At 36.0% G+C, this 14,034-nt stretch overlaps 1 long non-coding RNA gene across 2 annotated transcripts in view; it reads left to right on the top strand.

Moving 5' to 3' along the window:
• Positions 1-14,034, top strand: part of LOC138988641 (uncharacterized) — a 433,276-nt gene that overhangs the window by 11,244 nt on the left and 407,998 nt on the right. For both annotated transcript variants that reach the window (XR_011464913.1, XR_011464912.1), the window contains exon 2: positions 1,346-1,471. This is a non-coding gene — a long non-coding RNA (uncharacterized lncRNA). The remainder of the gene's footprint in view (positions 1-1,345; positions 1,472-14,034) is intronic.

Here is a 14,034-nt window from a genome sequence, read left to right as displayed (position 1 = left end):
GACCTAAAGAAAAGTAGCAGTGTATGTAAGCAATGTTTATTAATACCACAAGGGGGAAAAAAAAATAAGCATGACTTTGGTTTATTTTCTTTCTTTAATTAATTATTTTATTTTAATTAGAGGCTAATTACTTCACAATATTTTGAAATGATTGTGAAAAATCCTTCATACAATCATTTTTGGTATCCTTTTTCTCTTTTTTGTTCATGACCAGGGAACTGTCAACTTTAAAGCATGCATAGAATATGGAAATTTTTTTAATGTAACAATGTTATATCTGTGAAATGCAATATAAAGTGTTGAATTGTTTCTCCAACTTGTCCTCTCAGAAGCAAACACAAAAGTATAAACACAAATATACCAATTGTATAGACTTTTGTCTATAGCAAATCTCATAAGTAACCTAGGATGTATCTCAAAATAAAACTAATGGTTTTTAATATGATTTGATTTGAAAATATTTGCAGCAATGTTTCCATGTCAGCTGTAACTTGTGTTCTCTATTTTAATACTGATAAGTGTCTGTAGCATGTAAACTATATAATAGACTATGCCTTGTTCTGAGGTTAGGCGCATACCTGAATGCAAATTAACGTAATAAATTCTGAAGTAACATGTAAATTACAGCTTCCCACAAGTAGAAATCATCAAGGATATCTAATTCCTATGATTATATGATGATAATTAGTTAAGTACAGAGAGGTGTTATTTGTTGTGCAGCATCAGCATTATTTTTTTACTTTATAATTGAATCATGGACTTTGGTAACATGTTTTCAAGGAAAATAAGATAGACCCTTTTAAAGGAAATGTCTACAAAAATTTTTTAAGAATATTAAAAATAACAAATATAAACACAATAAAATTGAATCAAAGAACAGTCCTTTAATATAGTTTAGATTACTGATGTTAAAATTGAATACAAAATGGAAACTGGACTTGAGGATTTTCTGAATATAAAAGAATATTTTAAACACATACACAAAACTAAATTATCTTATTTCATGAACAGGAACATAATTTATGTTATCCCTTGTAAAAAAACCTCTGAAAAATCATAAAGTAGACTTACCTCATCTTCCCCAAATTGGTATGAGATGATCACTTTTAACTGATCCCCTGCTATCAGGAGAGCTCCATTTTAACAACCAATCATTGGAAAGGGTAAACAACTTCCTCATTTTCACTCTATAAACCTTCTTATAACTTCATGCCCTTGAGGTCATGAAGTTTTTATTTTTGAAGGCTCCTCATTCACAAACTGTTCTTATATGCACAGTAAACTTGCACTAAATACTATTCCTTAATCTGGGTTTTTAATTTTGCCATTTCTGGATTTTTGACAGTTTCTGGCATCAGAAATGGAATTGAAAGAAGACCCCCAATGACTCAGAGGACAGTGAGCAACCAGGTGCCTGTGCCCTCAGAGCCCATTCCTCTCACTGCTTTCTCACCAACCCTGGAACTGGAGGGTAAGTCTCTCTTCAATCAGAGGTCCACTCTCCTTGTGTTTAGAGCTTTCTGATTTCAATGAGCATACTTGTATTTTGTTTGTTGAAGTTTCTTTCTATCCTGTCCTAAAGGTGGTCTGGGAAACACATGATTCCCTATGTCTTGGGACAGCTACTGGAAAACACGCGCCCTCATGGTTAAGATGTCTAGGGATTCTAAAGGCAAAAATGGATTTCACTCAGTCTAAAACTTTTTTTTTTTTCATCTCTTTCAAAAACAACTGCTTCCTGGAGGTATACCTATTATGGACCAGAATCTTGTGCCTCTTTGGCATATGGGTAAACTTTTGGATAATTTGCAGTTATAACAGCCACTTTTGGGAAACTTGAATTTAGATTGGCCAACTTTAAGGGGCATCTTCTGTAAAGAGAGATCTCGAACTTCTAGGAGACAGTGTGGAATGCAATCTTTGATTGAAAGGTAGAGGTTTCTAAAAGACAAATGACTCCAAAAATAGTTTCTCTCTAAAAGTATCTTTACTATGTGTAGATAAAGAATCTTCAGTTACAGGAAAAACATATACACTACTATATTTAAAATAGATAACCAGTAAGGACCTACTGTATAGCATAGGGAACTCTGCTCAGTATTCTATAATAACCTAAATGGGAAAAGGTTTTGAGAAAGAATGTATGTGTGTGTGTGTGTGTATATATATATATATACACACAGACACACATATATATATACCTATATATATATATATATATATCAGAGAAGGCAATGGCACCCCACTCTAGTACTCTTGCCTGGAAAATCCCATGGATGGAGGAGCCTGGTGGGCTGCAGTCCATGGGGTCGCTAGAGTCGGACATGACTGAGCAACTTCACTTTCACTTTTTCACTTTCATGCATTGGAGAAGGAAATGGCAACCCACTCCAGTGTTCTTGCCTGGAGAATCCCAGGGATGGGGAGCCTGGTGGGCTGCCGTCTATGGGGTCGCACAGAGTCGGACACGACTGAAGTGACTTAGCAGCAACAGCATATATATATATATATATACACATATATATATAAACTGAACCACATTTCTGTACATCTAAAGGTAACACATCATTGTAAATCAACTATAGTCCAATATAAAAACAAAACGAAACACTTTGGCCATCTGAGCAGTTAGTCTTAACTTCTTAGTCTGTCAGCCAGAAGCACAATTTAGATCCAGCTATTCTTTTGAGTTTTGCATTATTGTACCTCAGACATGACTAAAATTTAAAGATGAAGCCTCTAAAATTTTAGCTTATGTCTGCTATAGGTTTTTGTGTATTTATGTACATATGTATATTATGTATAATTATATTTAAAAATCAGTTCAATTGAATTGGCCTAAAAATAAATACCTATATAGATTAAGTATTCCTAAAACACCCAAAAATATAGAAACTAACCCAAATTTTTTTCAGGTTCATATGACCTGGTATAATCTTTGATAAATAAAAGCTAATTTAAGTTTGTAGATTTAATATTCACACTCATTCTCAATATTAAATATAATACAAATATACAACTTTTTCTACCTGGGTTTACTAGTCAAAAATAAACTCATGTTGAGGCTTCCCTGGTGGCTCAGATGGTAAAGAATCCTCCTGCAATATGACAAACCGGAGTTTGATCCCTGGATTGGGAAGATCCCCTGGAGGAGGAAATGGCTATCCATTCCAGTATTCTTGCCTGGGAAATCCATGGACAGAGGAGCCTGGCAGTCTCCAGTCCATGGGTAACAGAGTCAGACATGACTAAGCAACTAACATTTTCACTTCCATTTTTATGTTACAAAATTTGTCAACGAGAAAGCTAAGATGATGGCTAACTGATATCTAATCTAAGCATTGTTGTTAAAAATATGTAATGTAAATAAATGTAAAAAATAAAGGTTTATACTAAGTTAAACTAAAAAAATGAATATTCATTGAACATCTAGATTATTTCCAAATAAGATAATATACTATGATTTCACAGGCATTAATTGCTGAACATAAATTTAAATTTGTCTACTTTTGACTTTTCGATATTTTTAGAGAAACAAAAGATGTGTGAGTCTATTAACAAATATGTTATACACTTTAAAAGTTGTATTATTTAAAAACATGTCTCTAAAATATAAGTTTTATAATTAATGTATTTATCAAACTTGCTAATCTACTGTAGGATGCTAACATAGGATAGTTCACAATTCCCTACTTCCTAGCTTTAACTGGAAAGTGAAGTATATATAGTTAAAATATGTTATCAATTTGTAAAAATACAGTTGTTGTTGTTCAGTTGCTCAGTCATATCTGACTCTGTGACCCCATAGACTACAGCACTCCAGGCTTCCCTATCCTTCACTATCTCCCAGAGTTTGCTCAACTCATGTCCATTGAGTCAGTGATGCCGTCCAACCATCTCAGCCTTTTTCACCCCCTTTTCCTCCTTCCCTCAGTCTTTCCCAGATCAGGGTCTTTTCCAGTGAAGTTGGCTCTTTGCATCAGGTGGTCAGAGTATGGGAGCTTCAACTTCAGCATCAGTCCTTCCAATGAATATTCAAGGTTGATTTCCTTTAGGATTGACTGGTTTGATCTCCTTGCTATCCAAGGGACTCTCAGGAGTCTATTCCAGCACCAAAGTTCGAAAGCATCGGTTCTTTGGCACTCAGCCTAGAAAGAGTAAGGGTGAAGGGAAACAACTTTGTATACAAGGTAAGGGAAGAAAATGGGATGTATATTTTTCATATAAAGGGTATGCAAGGAATATAGAATGCATTTTTGTCAAGGAAAAGAGAGTGCTGTTATCTAAAGTAAAATGACTCATTGTTCTAGAATAAGAAAGCAAAAGAATAAGACAAAACTCATATGGATACAGAATAGAGAATATGACAGATTTAGTGTTAGCAAGCTGGCTCACAGGCTTTCAAATCCAGTCTACCCTGGGTTTTTGTAGACAGAATTTTATTGAAATAGAGCCACACACTCATTGGCTACTTACTGTCTATGGCTGGTTTCGCAGTGGAATGGCAGAGTTAAGTAGTCATGATGGAGAAGAAATGTCCTGCAACACCTGAAATTTTGACCATGTAGCTGTTTACAGAAAAGCTGGATGACTCTCTGTCCAGACTCCACAAGAGCCAAATCATGACAGACACAAAAACATTTCAGTTCATTAACTTTAGGGATAAATTCTTATTTCCAGTTTCATTGGTAATCCTTTAATAGCCTTACAAGAAATTTCAGGTTTTAGGTGATACTTAGAGACTTCAGTTTTGCATACTACACACATGTTTAGAAAGCTATAGCTTTTTCAGGACAATACAGCTATCTATGAATTTTATGAATTCAATATGTTATGTCCCTGTCCTCAAAAGAGGAGCATTTTTTCTAGGTCACCAGGCCCATAAAGTTCAGAAAGGTCCCTGTTAAAGGGATATGGTTTTACCAATATCCAAACATACTGGTTGGATTTTAGTAATGTATTACAAAATTTTTTGAAATTCTTTTTTGAGAGGTGGTATAGTTCGAGGAAGAGACTATACTGTGTGTGGTTTTCAATAAATTTACCTCAACTATTAGTGTTTATGGTATCTATTATATTAGCACATGTATTCCTTAATGGGGATGCTATAATCAAAGCTTTTATATATAAAGAGGCTCTTTGGTTCTTCACTTTCTGCCATAAGGGTGGTGTCATCAGCATATCTGAGGTTATTGATATTTCTCCCGGCAATCTTGATTCCAGCTTGTGCTTCCTCCAGCCCAGGGTTTCTCATGATGTACTCTGCATATAAGTTAAATAAGTAGGGTGACAATACAAGCCTTGACGTACTCCTTTTCCTATTTGGAACCAGTGTGTTGCTCCATGTCCGGTTCTAACTGTTGCTTCCTGACCTGCATACATATCTCTCAAGAGACAGGTCAGGTGGTCTGGTATTCCCATCTCTTTCAGAATTTTCCACAGTTTATTGTGATCCACACAGTCAAAGGCTTTGACATAGTCAATAAAGCAGAAATAGATGTTTTTCTGGAACTCTCTTGCTTTTTCCATGATCCAGCAGATATTGGCAGTTTGATCTCTGGTTCCTCTGCCTTTTCTAAAACCACCTTGATTCAAACGTATTATTTTTAATGGCTGCGTAGTACTCCATTGTGTATATGTACCACTGCTTTCTTATCCATTCATCTGCTGATGGACATCTAGGTTGCTTCCATGTCCTGGCTATTATAAACAGTGCTGCGATGAACATCGAGGTACACGTGTCTCTTTCAAATCTGGTTTCCTCGGTGTGTATGCCCAGCAGTGGGATTGCTGGGTCATAAGACAGTTCTATTTCCAGTTTTTTAAGGAATCTCCACACTGTTCTCCATAGTGGCTGTACTAGTTTGCATTCCTACCAAGAGTGTAAGAGGGTTCCCTTTTCTCCACACCCTCTCCAGCATTTATTGCTTGTAGACTTTTGGATTGTAGCCATTCTGACTGGCGTGAAATGATACCTCATTGTGGTTTTGATTTGCATTTCTCTGATAATGAGTGATGTTGAGCATTTTTTCATGTGTTTGTTAGCCATCTGTATGTCTTCTTTGGAGAAATGTCTATTTAGTTCTTTTGGCACATTTTTTGATTGGGTCGTTTATTTTTCTGGAAATGAGCTTCAGGAGTTGCTTGTATATTTTTGAGATTAGTTGTTTTGTCATTTGCTTCATTTGCTATTATTTTCTCTCATTCTAAAGGCCATCTTTTCACCTTGCTTTATGGAATTTAGAAAGATGGTAACGATAACCCTGTATGGAGACAGCAAAAGAGACACAGATGTATAGAACAGTCTTTTGGACTCTGTGGGAGAGGGAGAGGGTGGGATGATTTGGGAGAATGGCATTGAAACATGTATAATATCATATATGAAACGAATCGCCAGTCCAGGTTCAATGCATGATCCTGGATGCTTGGGACTGGTGCACTGAGGCGACCCAGAGGGATGGGATGGGGAGGGAGGAGGGAGGGGGGTTCAGGATGGGGAACACGTGTACACCCGTGGCAGATTCATGTTGATGTATGGCAAAACCAATGCAATATTGTAAAGTAATTAACCTCCAATTAAAATAAATAAACTTATATTAAAAAAAAATAAAACCAGGTTGAACATCTGGAATTTCATGGTTCACGTATTGCTGAAGCCTGGCTTAGAAAATTTTAAGCATTACTTTACTAGTGTGTGAGATGAGTGCAATTGTGCCGTAGTTTGAGCATTCTTTGTCATTGCCTTTCTTTGGGATTACAAGACAAAGGATAGTTAAAAATACAAGGTTGCAACAGATACATGGTTATTAAGAAACACCAGTCAGCAATTCATATGGACAGAGGGATCCATTTATAAAAGACTTCATAAAGGAGATGAGATTTAAGAATAAAAGCCAGTTGCTTGAATTTCAACATTCTTTAACTGGAAGTTGATAGTAATAAAACTGAGGAGTTTTGTAACTTTTAGCTCTAGATTTCTTGTGCTGTATAATCTATTTGTTTCTTTGTTTACTGTTTTGTTCTGTTGTGTTCATGTCCTGTGTTGTCTAGCTGTGTCATCTGCATTCTGAAATAATACCCTTGAGGCTAAAAATCTTAGTTATGAAACTTATTTTCACATGATCCTACATAAAAATATCCATGTGATAAATTAATGTGTAAAAACCATGAAAAGGCATGCACATGTCTATATTTCATATGTTCGGAAGCGGCTATTAAAGCTATTGTGTGTGTGTTATTTAGCGTAATTTAAACCATTGTGATATACAGATCCACATTGTGTATGGGCTCAAACACACTAAAATTTTATTTGCAACACAATCCAGCACTGGCGTCCCTAGTTGACTGTAAGTTTTTCTACACTTTTCTTTTAAGCACTAGGGTTTTTTCCATCATGGGCCTTCACCGCCTCTTTGGTGATCATCATTTTCTGCATCAAATAGAAGCATGGTGAAAAAGTAAGAAGGGCTACTTCTTGTAAGTCTTGCAAAGAAATTGTACTTTCCACTTCCACTCACATTCTATTGGCTAGAATTATGCCACAGAACCAAGTTTATCTATAAGAAAGTCTGTGAATGTCTTTAATTGGATATTCAAGAAGAGGTGATGAATTTATACTAAACAGGTAAGTGTTTTTCCCTTAGCCACCATCAGTGCAGTTAATTTTTCAAGTCTAAATCTCTGCACTTATTGACACTATTATCTCTGAGAAATACCTGTACTCTAGCTACTGCTGAGACAGAATAAGCTTGTGTTGACAGCCACGTAATAGCTTTCAAAGCCTCAACTGAAAGAAATACTATTTGTGGAGGATTTTGTGTAATCATTCTATTCATCTAGAGCAGTGCTTCTTAATCATGGGTGTTTGCCTTCCTCCACAGGAAACATTTGGCAATATTTAGTTAGGTACATTTTAGGTTGTCACAATCGGGAGAGTGAAGCTGCTGGCATCTAGCGGGTTGAGGCCAGAAATGCTGATAAACAACATTTAGTGCACAGCTCTTCCCAGCAAATAAAGACCAAGCTCAATATGTTAATAGTACTGAAGTTGAGGAGCCCTGCTCTATATATTCTAGGCTCTTCACTCAAAGTGAAGCTATGCCATTAGAAATGTACAAGTCGTCTTATAACAGCATATTAGTACATTGTGTATGCTCTGCCATACTGATTACTCCATGATTTACTCCAGGGCTTCCCAGGTGGTATTAGTGGTAAAGAACCCACCTGCTAGTGCAGGGGATATAAAGACGTGGGTTCAGTCCCTAGGTCAGGAAGGTACCCTGGAGGAGGACATGGCAACCCACTCCAGTATTCTTGCCTGGAGAATCCCATGATCAGAGGAGCCTGGCAGGCTACAGTCCACAGGATTGCAAAGAGTCAGACACAACTGAAGTGATTTACTACGGCACATGGTTTCTATGCTGATATGATACCTCTGGACTATATTGGCAGATGTGACAAGAAATTATGCATTTTATCTGTATATTTATTATAAAGGAGGTGTATTGCATAGAGTTAATTCTCTGAGGAGTTGTAGTAAAGATCTCTCTTTTTATGAGTTTCAAAAATAAAATCAGAGACATGAATTTCTTCTGCTTTTATATCCTGGCTGTTGTATATAGTGCTTCAGTGAACACTGGGGTACATGAATCTTTTCAAATTGTTGTTTTTTTCCAGATATATGCCCAGTAGTGGGATTGAAGAATAATATTTTAATTCTGTTTTGGTTTTTTTGATGAACCTCCATACTGTTGAAAATAATTTTTAAAGCCATGTGGGTTAAAAAGTAAGTGAATGAATTAAATAGTAATGATAAAGAGACCTTATTGTCACAGAATTTGTACTTCCTAATAAATAGTGTTCAGTGAGGAAGCATTCAAATTAACTTGTCTAATGTTGCATGATATATAGCAGGATCAGGAAATGAGAAAAAATAAATCAAGTCAACATATGATTTTACTTTGGACCTAGCTAAAGTGATAAATCGAAATCTGGATTATATATATCTGGTTTTGGGAATAGATTTCCTAGGCATGTGAAATATAGTAATATATACCCCAAAGGCAGCAGAGACAATACCCATTATTCCCAACTACTCTCTTTTTCTGCTTTTATTGAGTGAAACATCCAAGCTTTAATCAAATCAATATTTATTTTAATCATCATTCTCTTTAGAATATGCTAAATTAGGGTTAAATATCTTTTTAAACATATACTCTTGCATCGTTGTAATTATCAGATAATGTTTCAATATTCTCCAGAATAGCTGGTTTTCATTCTTTCCTCCAACATTGCACAGACTTGTGTAACCTAATGAATTATTGAATGTATGTATGGCTACACAAATACAAATATTTTAAGCTCTTCACGATTTGCTGTGCAGTTTAAATACAAGTGCTATTTTCAAAATGTTCTAGGTTTTATTTTAAAAACACAAGCTGTCCTTTGGAATATTTATATACATTTTAAACTAAAATTCACAGACTGGCAGGCTGTTTTCTTTGGGCTGCATAGCACTTTAATTTTTAAAATACTTTTAAAATTATTTGGTATCTTTTAAAAATTGGCATATTTCTGGCAGGATAATCAGCCATGTTAGGGTTCTTTTTTCCAGATGGCATCAATCACCCAGATCCATTTTAACCTGAACTCTTTCCATTTAACCACAGACTCTGGCAAGTTTACTTATTACCTCACTGGACCCTGTAAGTACCTCTTCTTAATGACTCACTTCCCGCCCCGTGGCCACAAATTTAAAAAAGAAAAAAAAAGTAGATAAATTTTGAGCATTTGGTTTTTATTCATGGTATTGGATGTAACAATGGCAGTACTGAGTCTGGTAACATGTGATTGCAAAAGTAAAAGATGATCTGGATACCGTGCCATTATTTCATCTGGCCTGCATGTGAGGACAAATGAGCACTAGTAGTCATGGAAGGCTTTGTTTCTATTTCAGATTTGTCTGCTCTAAACATAGTGTTCAGCCTGGGTATCATGTGCTTAGCTCACCAAGCTCTCTCAGAAAAGCATCTTTCTGATTGCAAATGACAGATTCTCCTTCCTTCTCTACCTTTCACTCTCAGAATTAACATCTACCAAATGAAAGTGAAGCTCTAGAGTTTATGGATGGCCTCTGATCATGAACCTTGTCACCCTTTGGTAGAAATTTTAGAAAGCATCATGGAAAATCAGACTAGATGCCTCAGAGAAGAATTCACAGCTGTTGAAGAGGATGAAGTTGGGGATTTTAGATTGATGAGAACTTGTGATCAAATCCATTGACAGATTATAAAATAAGACCATAATGGCACTTGACTTCATATCCTATATACATATTCAGGAAAAATAACACTTTAAAAGAGTACATAGCATACAAGATTGCAAAGAGTAAAGTTGGTCATTTAAAAAATTGATGGCAGTTTATAATGAAATCCAGAGGAAATGCTTAAAAATCATGTCATAATGACCCATATGTTCTGATGTGTGAGTCAAAAATTAGGCTCTCACATTCTCACAGGCAATCAAAAAAAGGAGAAAACTCAGGGATGTAACCCAGAGCCTCTAAAAGATATAAACAGAGTGATTGCTCAAAAAACTCATATTTGTTGTTTTACAGGGAATTTATCCCAGTTGTCTTATAAACAAAATGTGTTGCAATGAATTAAGGAAAGGAGCAATGACTACTGGCAGAAGAAGGGCCTGCATTGTCCCAGCCCCGAACTGGGCTTTCACCCCTGATGCATCACCCTCCCATGGGCCCCAGAGGGAGCTGGCCTCAGGTACCTCCTCTCCAAGCATCCTGGCTAGTGTCACCTCCCCTGCTGGTGGAGTTATCAGCTACCCCTCCTTATGCATTCTCCTGGTCAGAGCTGACCCCAGCAGAGGGCTGAGCAACAGAGGTTCCTCACACTTTGCTTCCCCACCCTAGGATACTCCAAGGCTTATGGTTTTTCTATAGGTTTCCAGAGGGGGCCACAGAGAGGGGACCTGACAACAAAGAGATTAGATTTCCCCCTTAAAAAATCCACATGGCATATTTACGTATTCATTTCATGGTATCATTTCTTATTCTGACTTTTAGCATGAGCTAGTGCCATAGCATCAAAGTGACTAGTAATGCTTCCAGTGGCTGAGAGAATGATAGTTTTGCCCTTCTAATGATCTGAATAGGTACAATGTGAAGCATTTCAAGCTACTTTCAAGATGATTTCTCTCAACTGACCCTGGGATAAGATGGGGTGACAGGTGACTGAGGAGCAGCTCTTCTTTGAGTAAAAGCACACATCCTTCAATTGACTATTGACTGGAGTTGAGGTCAGTGATCCCTTGTGTAAGTGGGAGACTAACAAAACTGTGCTAAAGACCACTATTAACTCTACAAAGAGGAGGAAAGGATAGGGTCAGTATTCTCTTCAAGTAATTGTATAGGATCTGCTTATATGTATAGGTAAAATTATGATAAAAGTTCTACGCCATATAGCTTAGCCAGGAATGATTTCAGTTTTCAAAAAAACATAAAGGTTGTTATAGTCATACATCTTCCTCCATAATAATAATACTGCCAACAAAATTCATATTAAATATTGATATTTTGATATTTTAATTAGAAAGTATCTACTAGAAATAATTGATTAACTTTTGGAATAGCTCATCTGTGTTCTTTCTTTATGAAATAATTACCTGGCAGGATTGTCCGTCTAAGTCGTTTCTGGGTTAAGACAATAATAAAATATCATTTGTTAATAAATAATGTTTATGTTCTTTTCCTTTGATAATGGGGTGAACAGCTTATACATAGACTATCTAAAATGGTATGTTAAATATGGAAAGACAAAAATGAAAAGTAGAGAGACACATTAATGAGATTTAGAAGTATTGATGGCCATTCAAAATCCTTTTTAAAAGCTATTATAATACAGTTATAAAGTTACTACTCACTCCCCATAAGAGAAATAGAGGAAATATTATACCCATTGGAAAGTGCTTGCTAAATATCCATAACTTAATATCTTAACTTTTTGGTTATTTTGAAGGGCATAAAAATCTTATTGGAACTGATTTTTTACTTAAAGTGTTGTTTGTTTAGTCAGCTTACTCACTTCTGAGGTCATAGTCCTTGAAATCAGATTTTGATTCCATCTGACAAATTGTTCATGTTCTTCAGGATTCAAGATACTGTGCCAGATGCTGAACACAATGGATATGTCATGATCTTAAATGAGTCTTCCCTTTTAGCAAACAAAATAAATCTGTATTGCACGGTGACTCATAGAATAGCCCTCTCATCAGAATACCTGGTTTCACTTCTGATCACTTCCATTTAGCTGTTTGACTTTGGAAAATTAGTTTGAAATCTCTTTTGTTTCAATGTATTCATCAAAAATATGAAGATCATAATAATGTACTTCTCTTAAGCAATGATCCCTGTAAGTAAAAGTGAAAGTCATTCAGTTGTGTCCAACTCTTTGTGACCCCATGGACTATGCAGTCCATGGAATTCTTCAGGCCAGAATACTGGAGTGGATAGCCATTCCCTTCTCCAGGGTATCTTCCCAACCCAGAGATTGAATCTTGGTCTCCTGCACTGCAGTGGGTTCTTTACCAGCTGAATCTCCAGGGGAGCCCAATCCCTGTAAAGCCTCAGTACATTTCAACTGTTGGTTATTTATTATTACTATTATTGTTATTGCTGACGTTTTACAACTAGCTTTCTATACTTTGGTGTGTGTTCACAATACATAATTGTTATGCAGTATAACATTTAAAACACAAGTAATTAGCAACCAAGCATTCAATCAGTGGGGATGTCTTGAGTCTCCTGGGGAAGAACAGCTGACTGTCTCATAAGACCCATTCTGTGGTATTGCCTTGGTGAATACGTCGTAATTTTGGGTCTAGCTCAAAACATGTGTGTCTGCAAACTGAACACTTTCCCAGAGGTCTGGTCACATCAACCAAGTTCTCAAGAATTATGAAGAAAAACAAATCCCACTTTAAATTACACAATGGGAAATATAACTATCATATAGTCTAAAATACTGGGCTTTGCTTGGTGAACATATCTCTTCATGGGAAATCAGATCTAAAAAAGCTTCAAGCTTAAGTGAAAACTGTATTTGAAAATATGGGCATTTTATGATTACAAATTTAAATATCTTCTAGTTTAAGAGAATAATCATTTTGCCAATGGGATGGAAATAATCATGTCCACTGTCTAAAATGCCCTTTCTTTTACATTATAATTAAATAGACACTGCCATTATATGCTCACTCAGCTTCTTCTAACATTATATAGCTAATCATCTCCCTCCTTGCTTCCCACCCCAAAGTATATAGTCCTTTAAGACTTGTTCGTGTATCAGTTAGGTAATAAATAGAAACTCTCATTCTGTCACTTTAATAGGACTTGGGATTTATCACTTAAATTATTTGGTGTGATTGCTAAAGTTAATAATATTTCAAATTGAATCCTGTTCTTGCTATCATTTGGTACTTTGCAGAGAGGAACAATGTTGGTCACAGAAGGTAGGTACTCAAAAAGAGAAAAAATAAAACAGTGAGCACTGCTGTTTATTGCTTTTTCAATTTGGAGGTTAAAAAAAATATTTTAATGGTATATAAGAAAAAAAGTCAAATGACTCTCTGAAATTATTGGCAATGCAGCCTAGACTTTCATTATTTTATAACCCAGTTGTTTCCTTACTGCTTTCAGAGAAAATAAGAGAATGTTTCTGAAAAAGCAATTTCAATGAAAGATCTATTAAAATGTAAATATTATGAACTTTCATTTTGCTGTGACTGAAAAATACTTATGTTTTATAGTGAAGTCTCCAGAATGAATTAGGTTTGATGGTTTTACTCTTGTATGTTCAGTTCAGTCGCTCAATTGTGTACGACTCTTTGCGACCCCATGATCAGGCATGTCAGGCCTCCCTATCCATCGCCAACTCCCAGAGTTCACCCAAACCCATGTCCATTGAGTCGGTGATGCCATCCAACCATTTCATCCTCTGTCGTCCCCTTCTCCTCCTGCCC

The sequence above is a fragment of the Bos mutus genome, chromosome 7 (assembly GCF_027580195.1).
Source record: "Bos mutus isolate GX-2022 chromosome 7, NWIPB_WYAK_1.1, whole genome shotgun sequence".
NCBI lineage: Eukaryota > Metazoa > Chordata > Mammalia > Artiodactyla > Bovidae > Bos > Bos mutus.
Note: the sequence above shows the minus strand (reverse complement) of the source record. Positions and strands in the feature narration are given on the sequence as shown.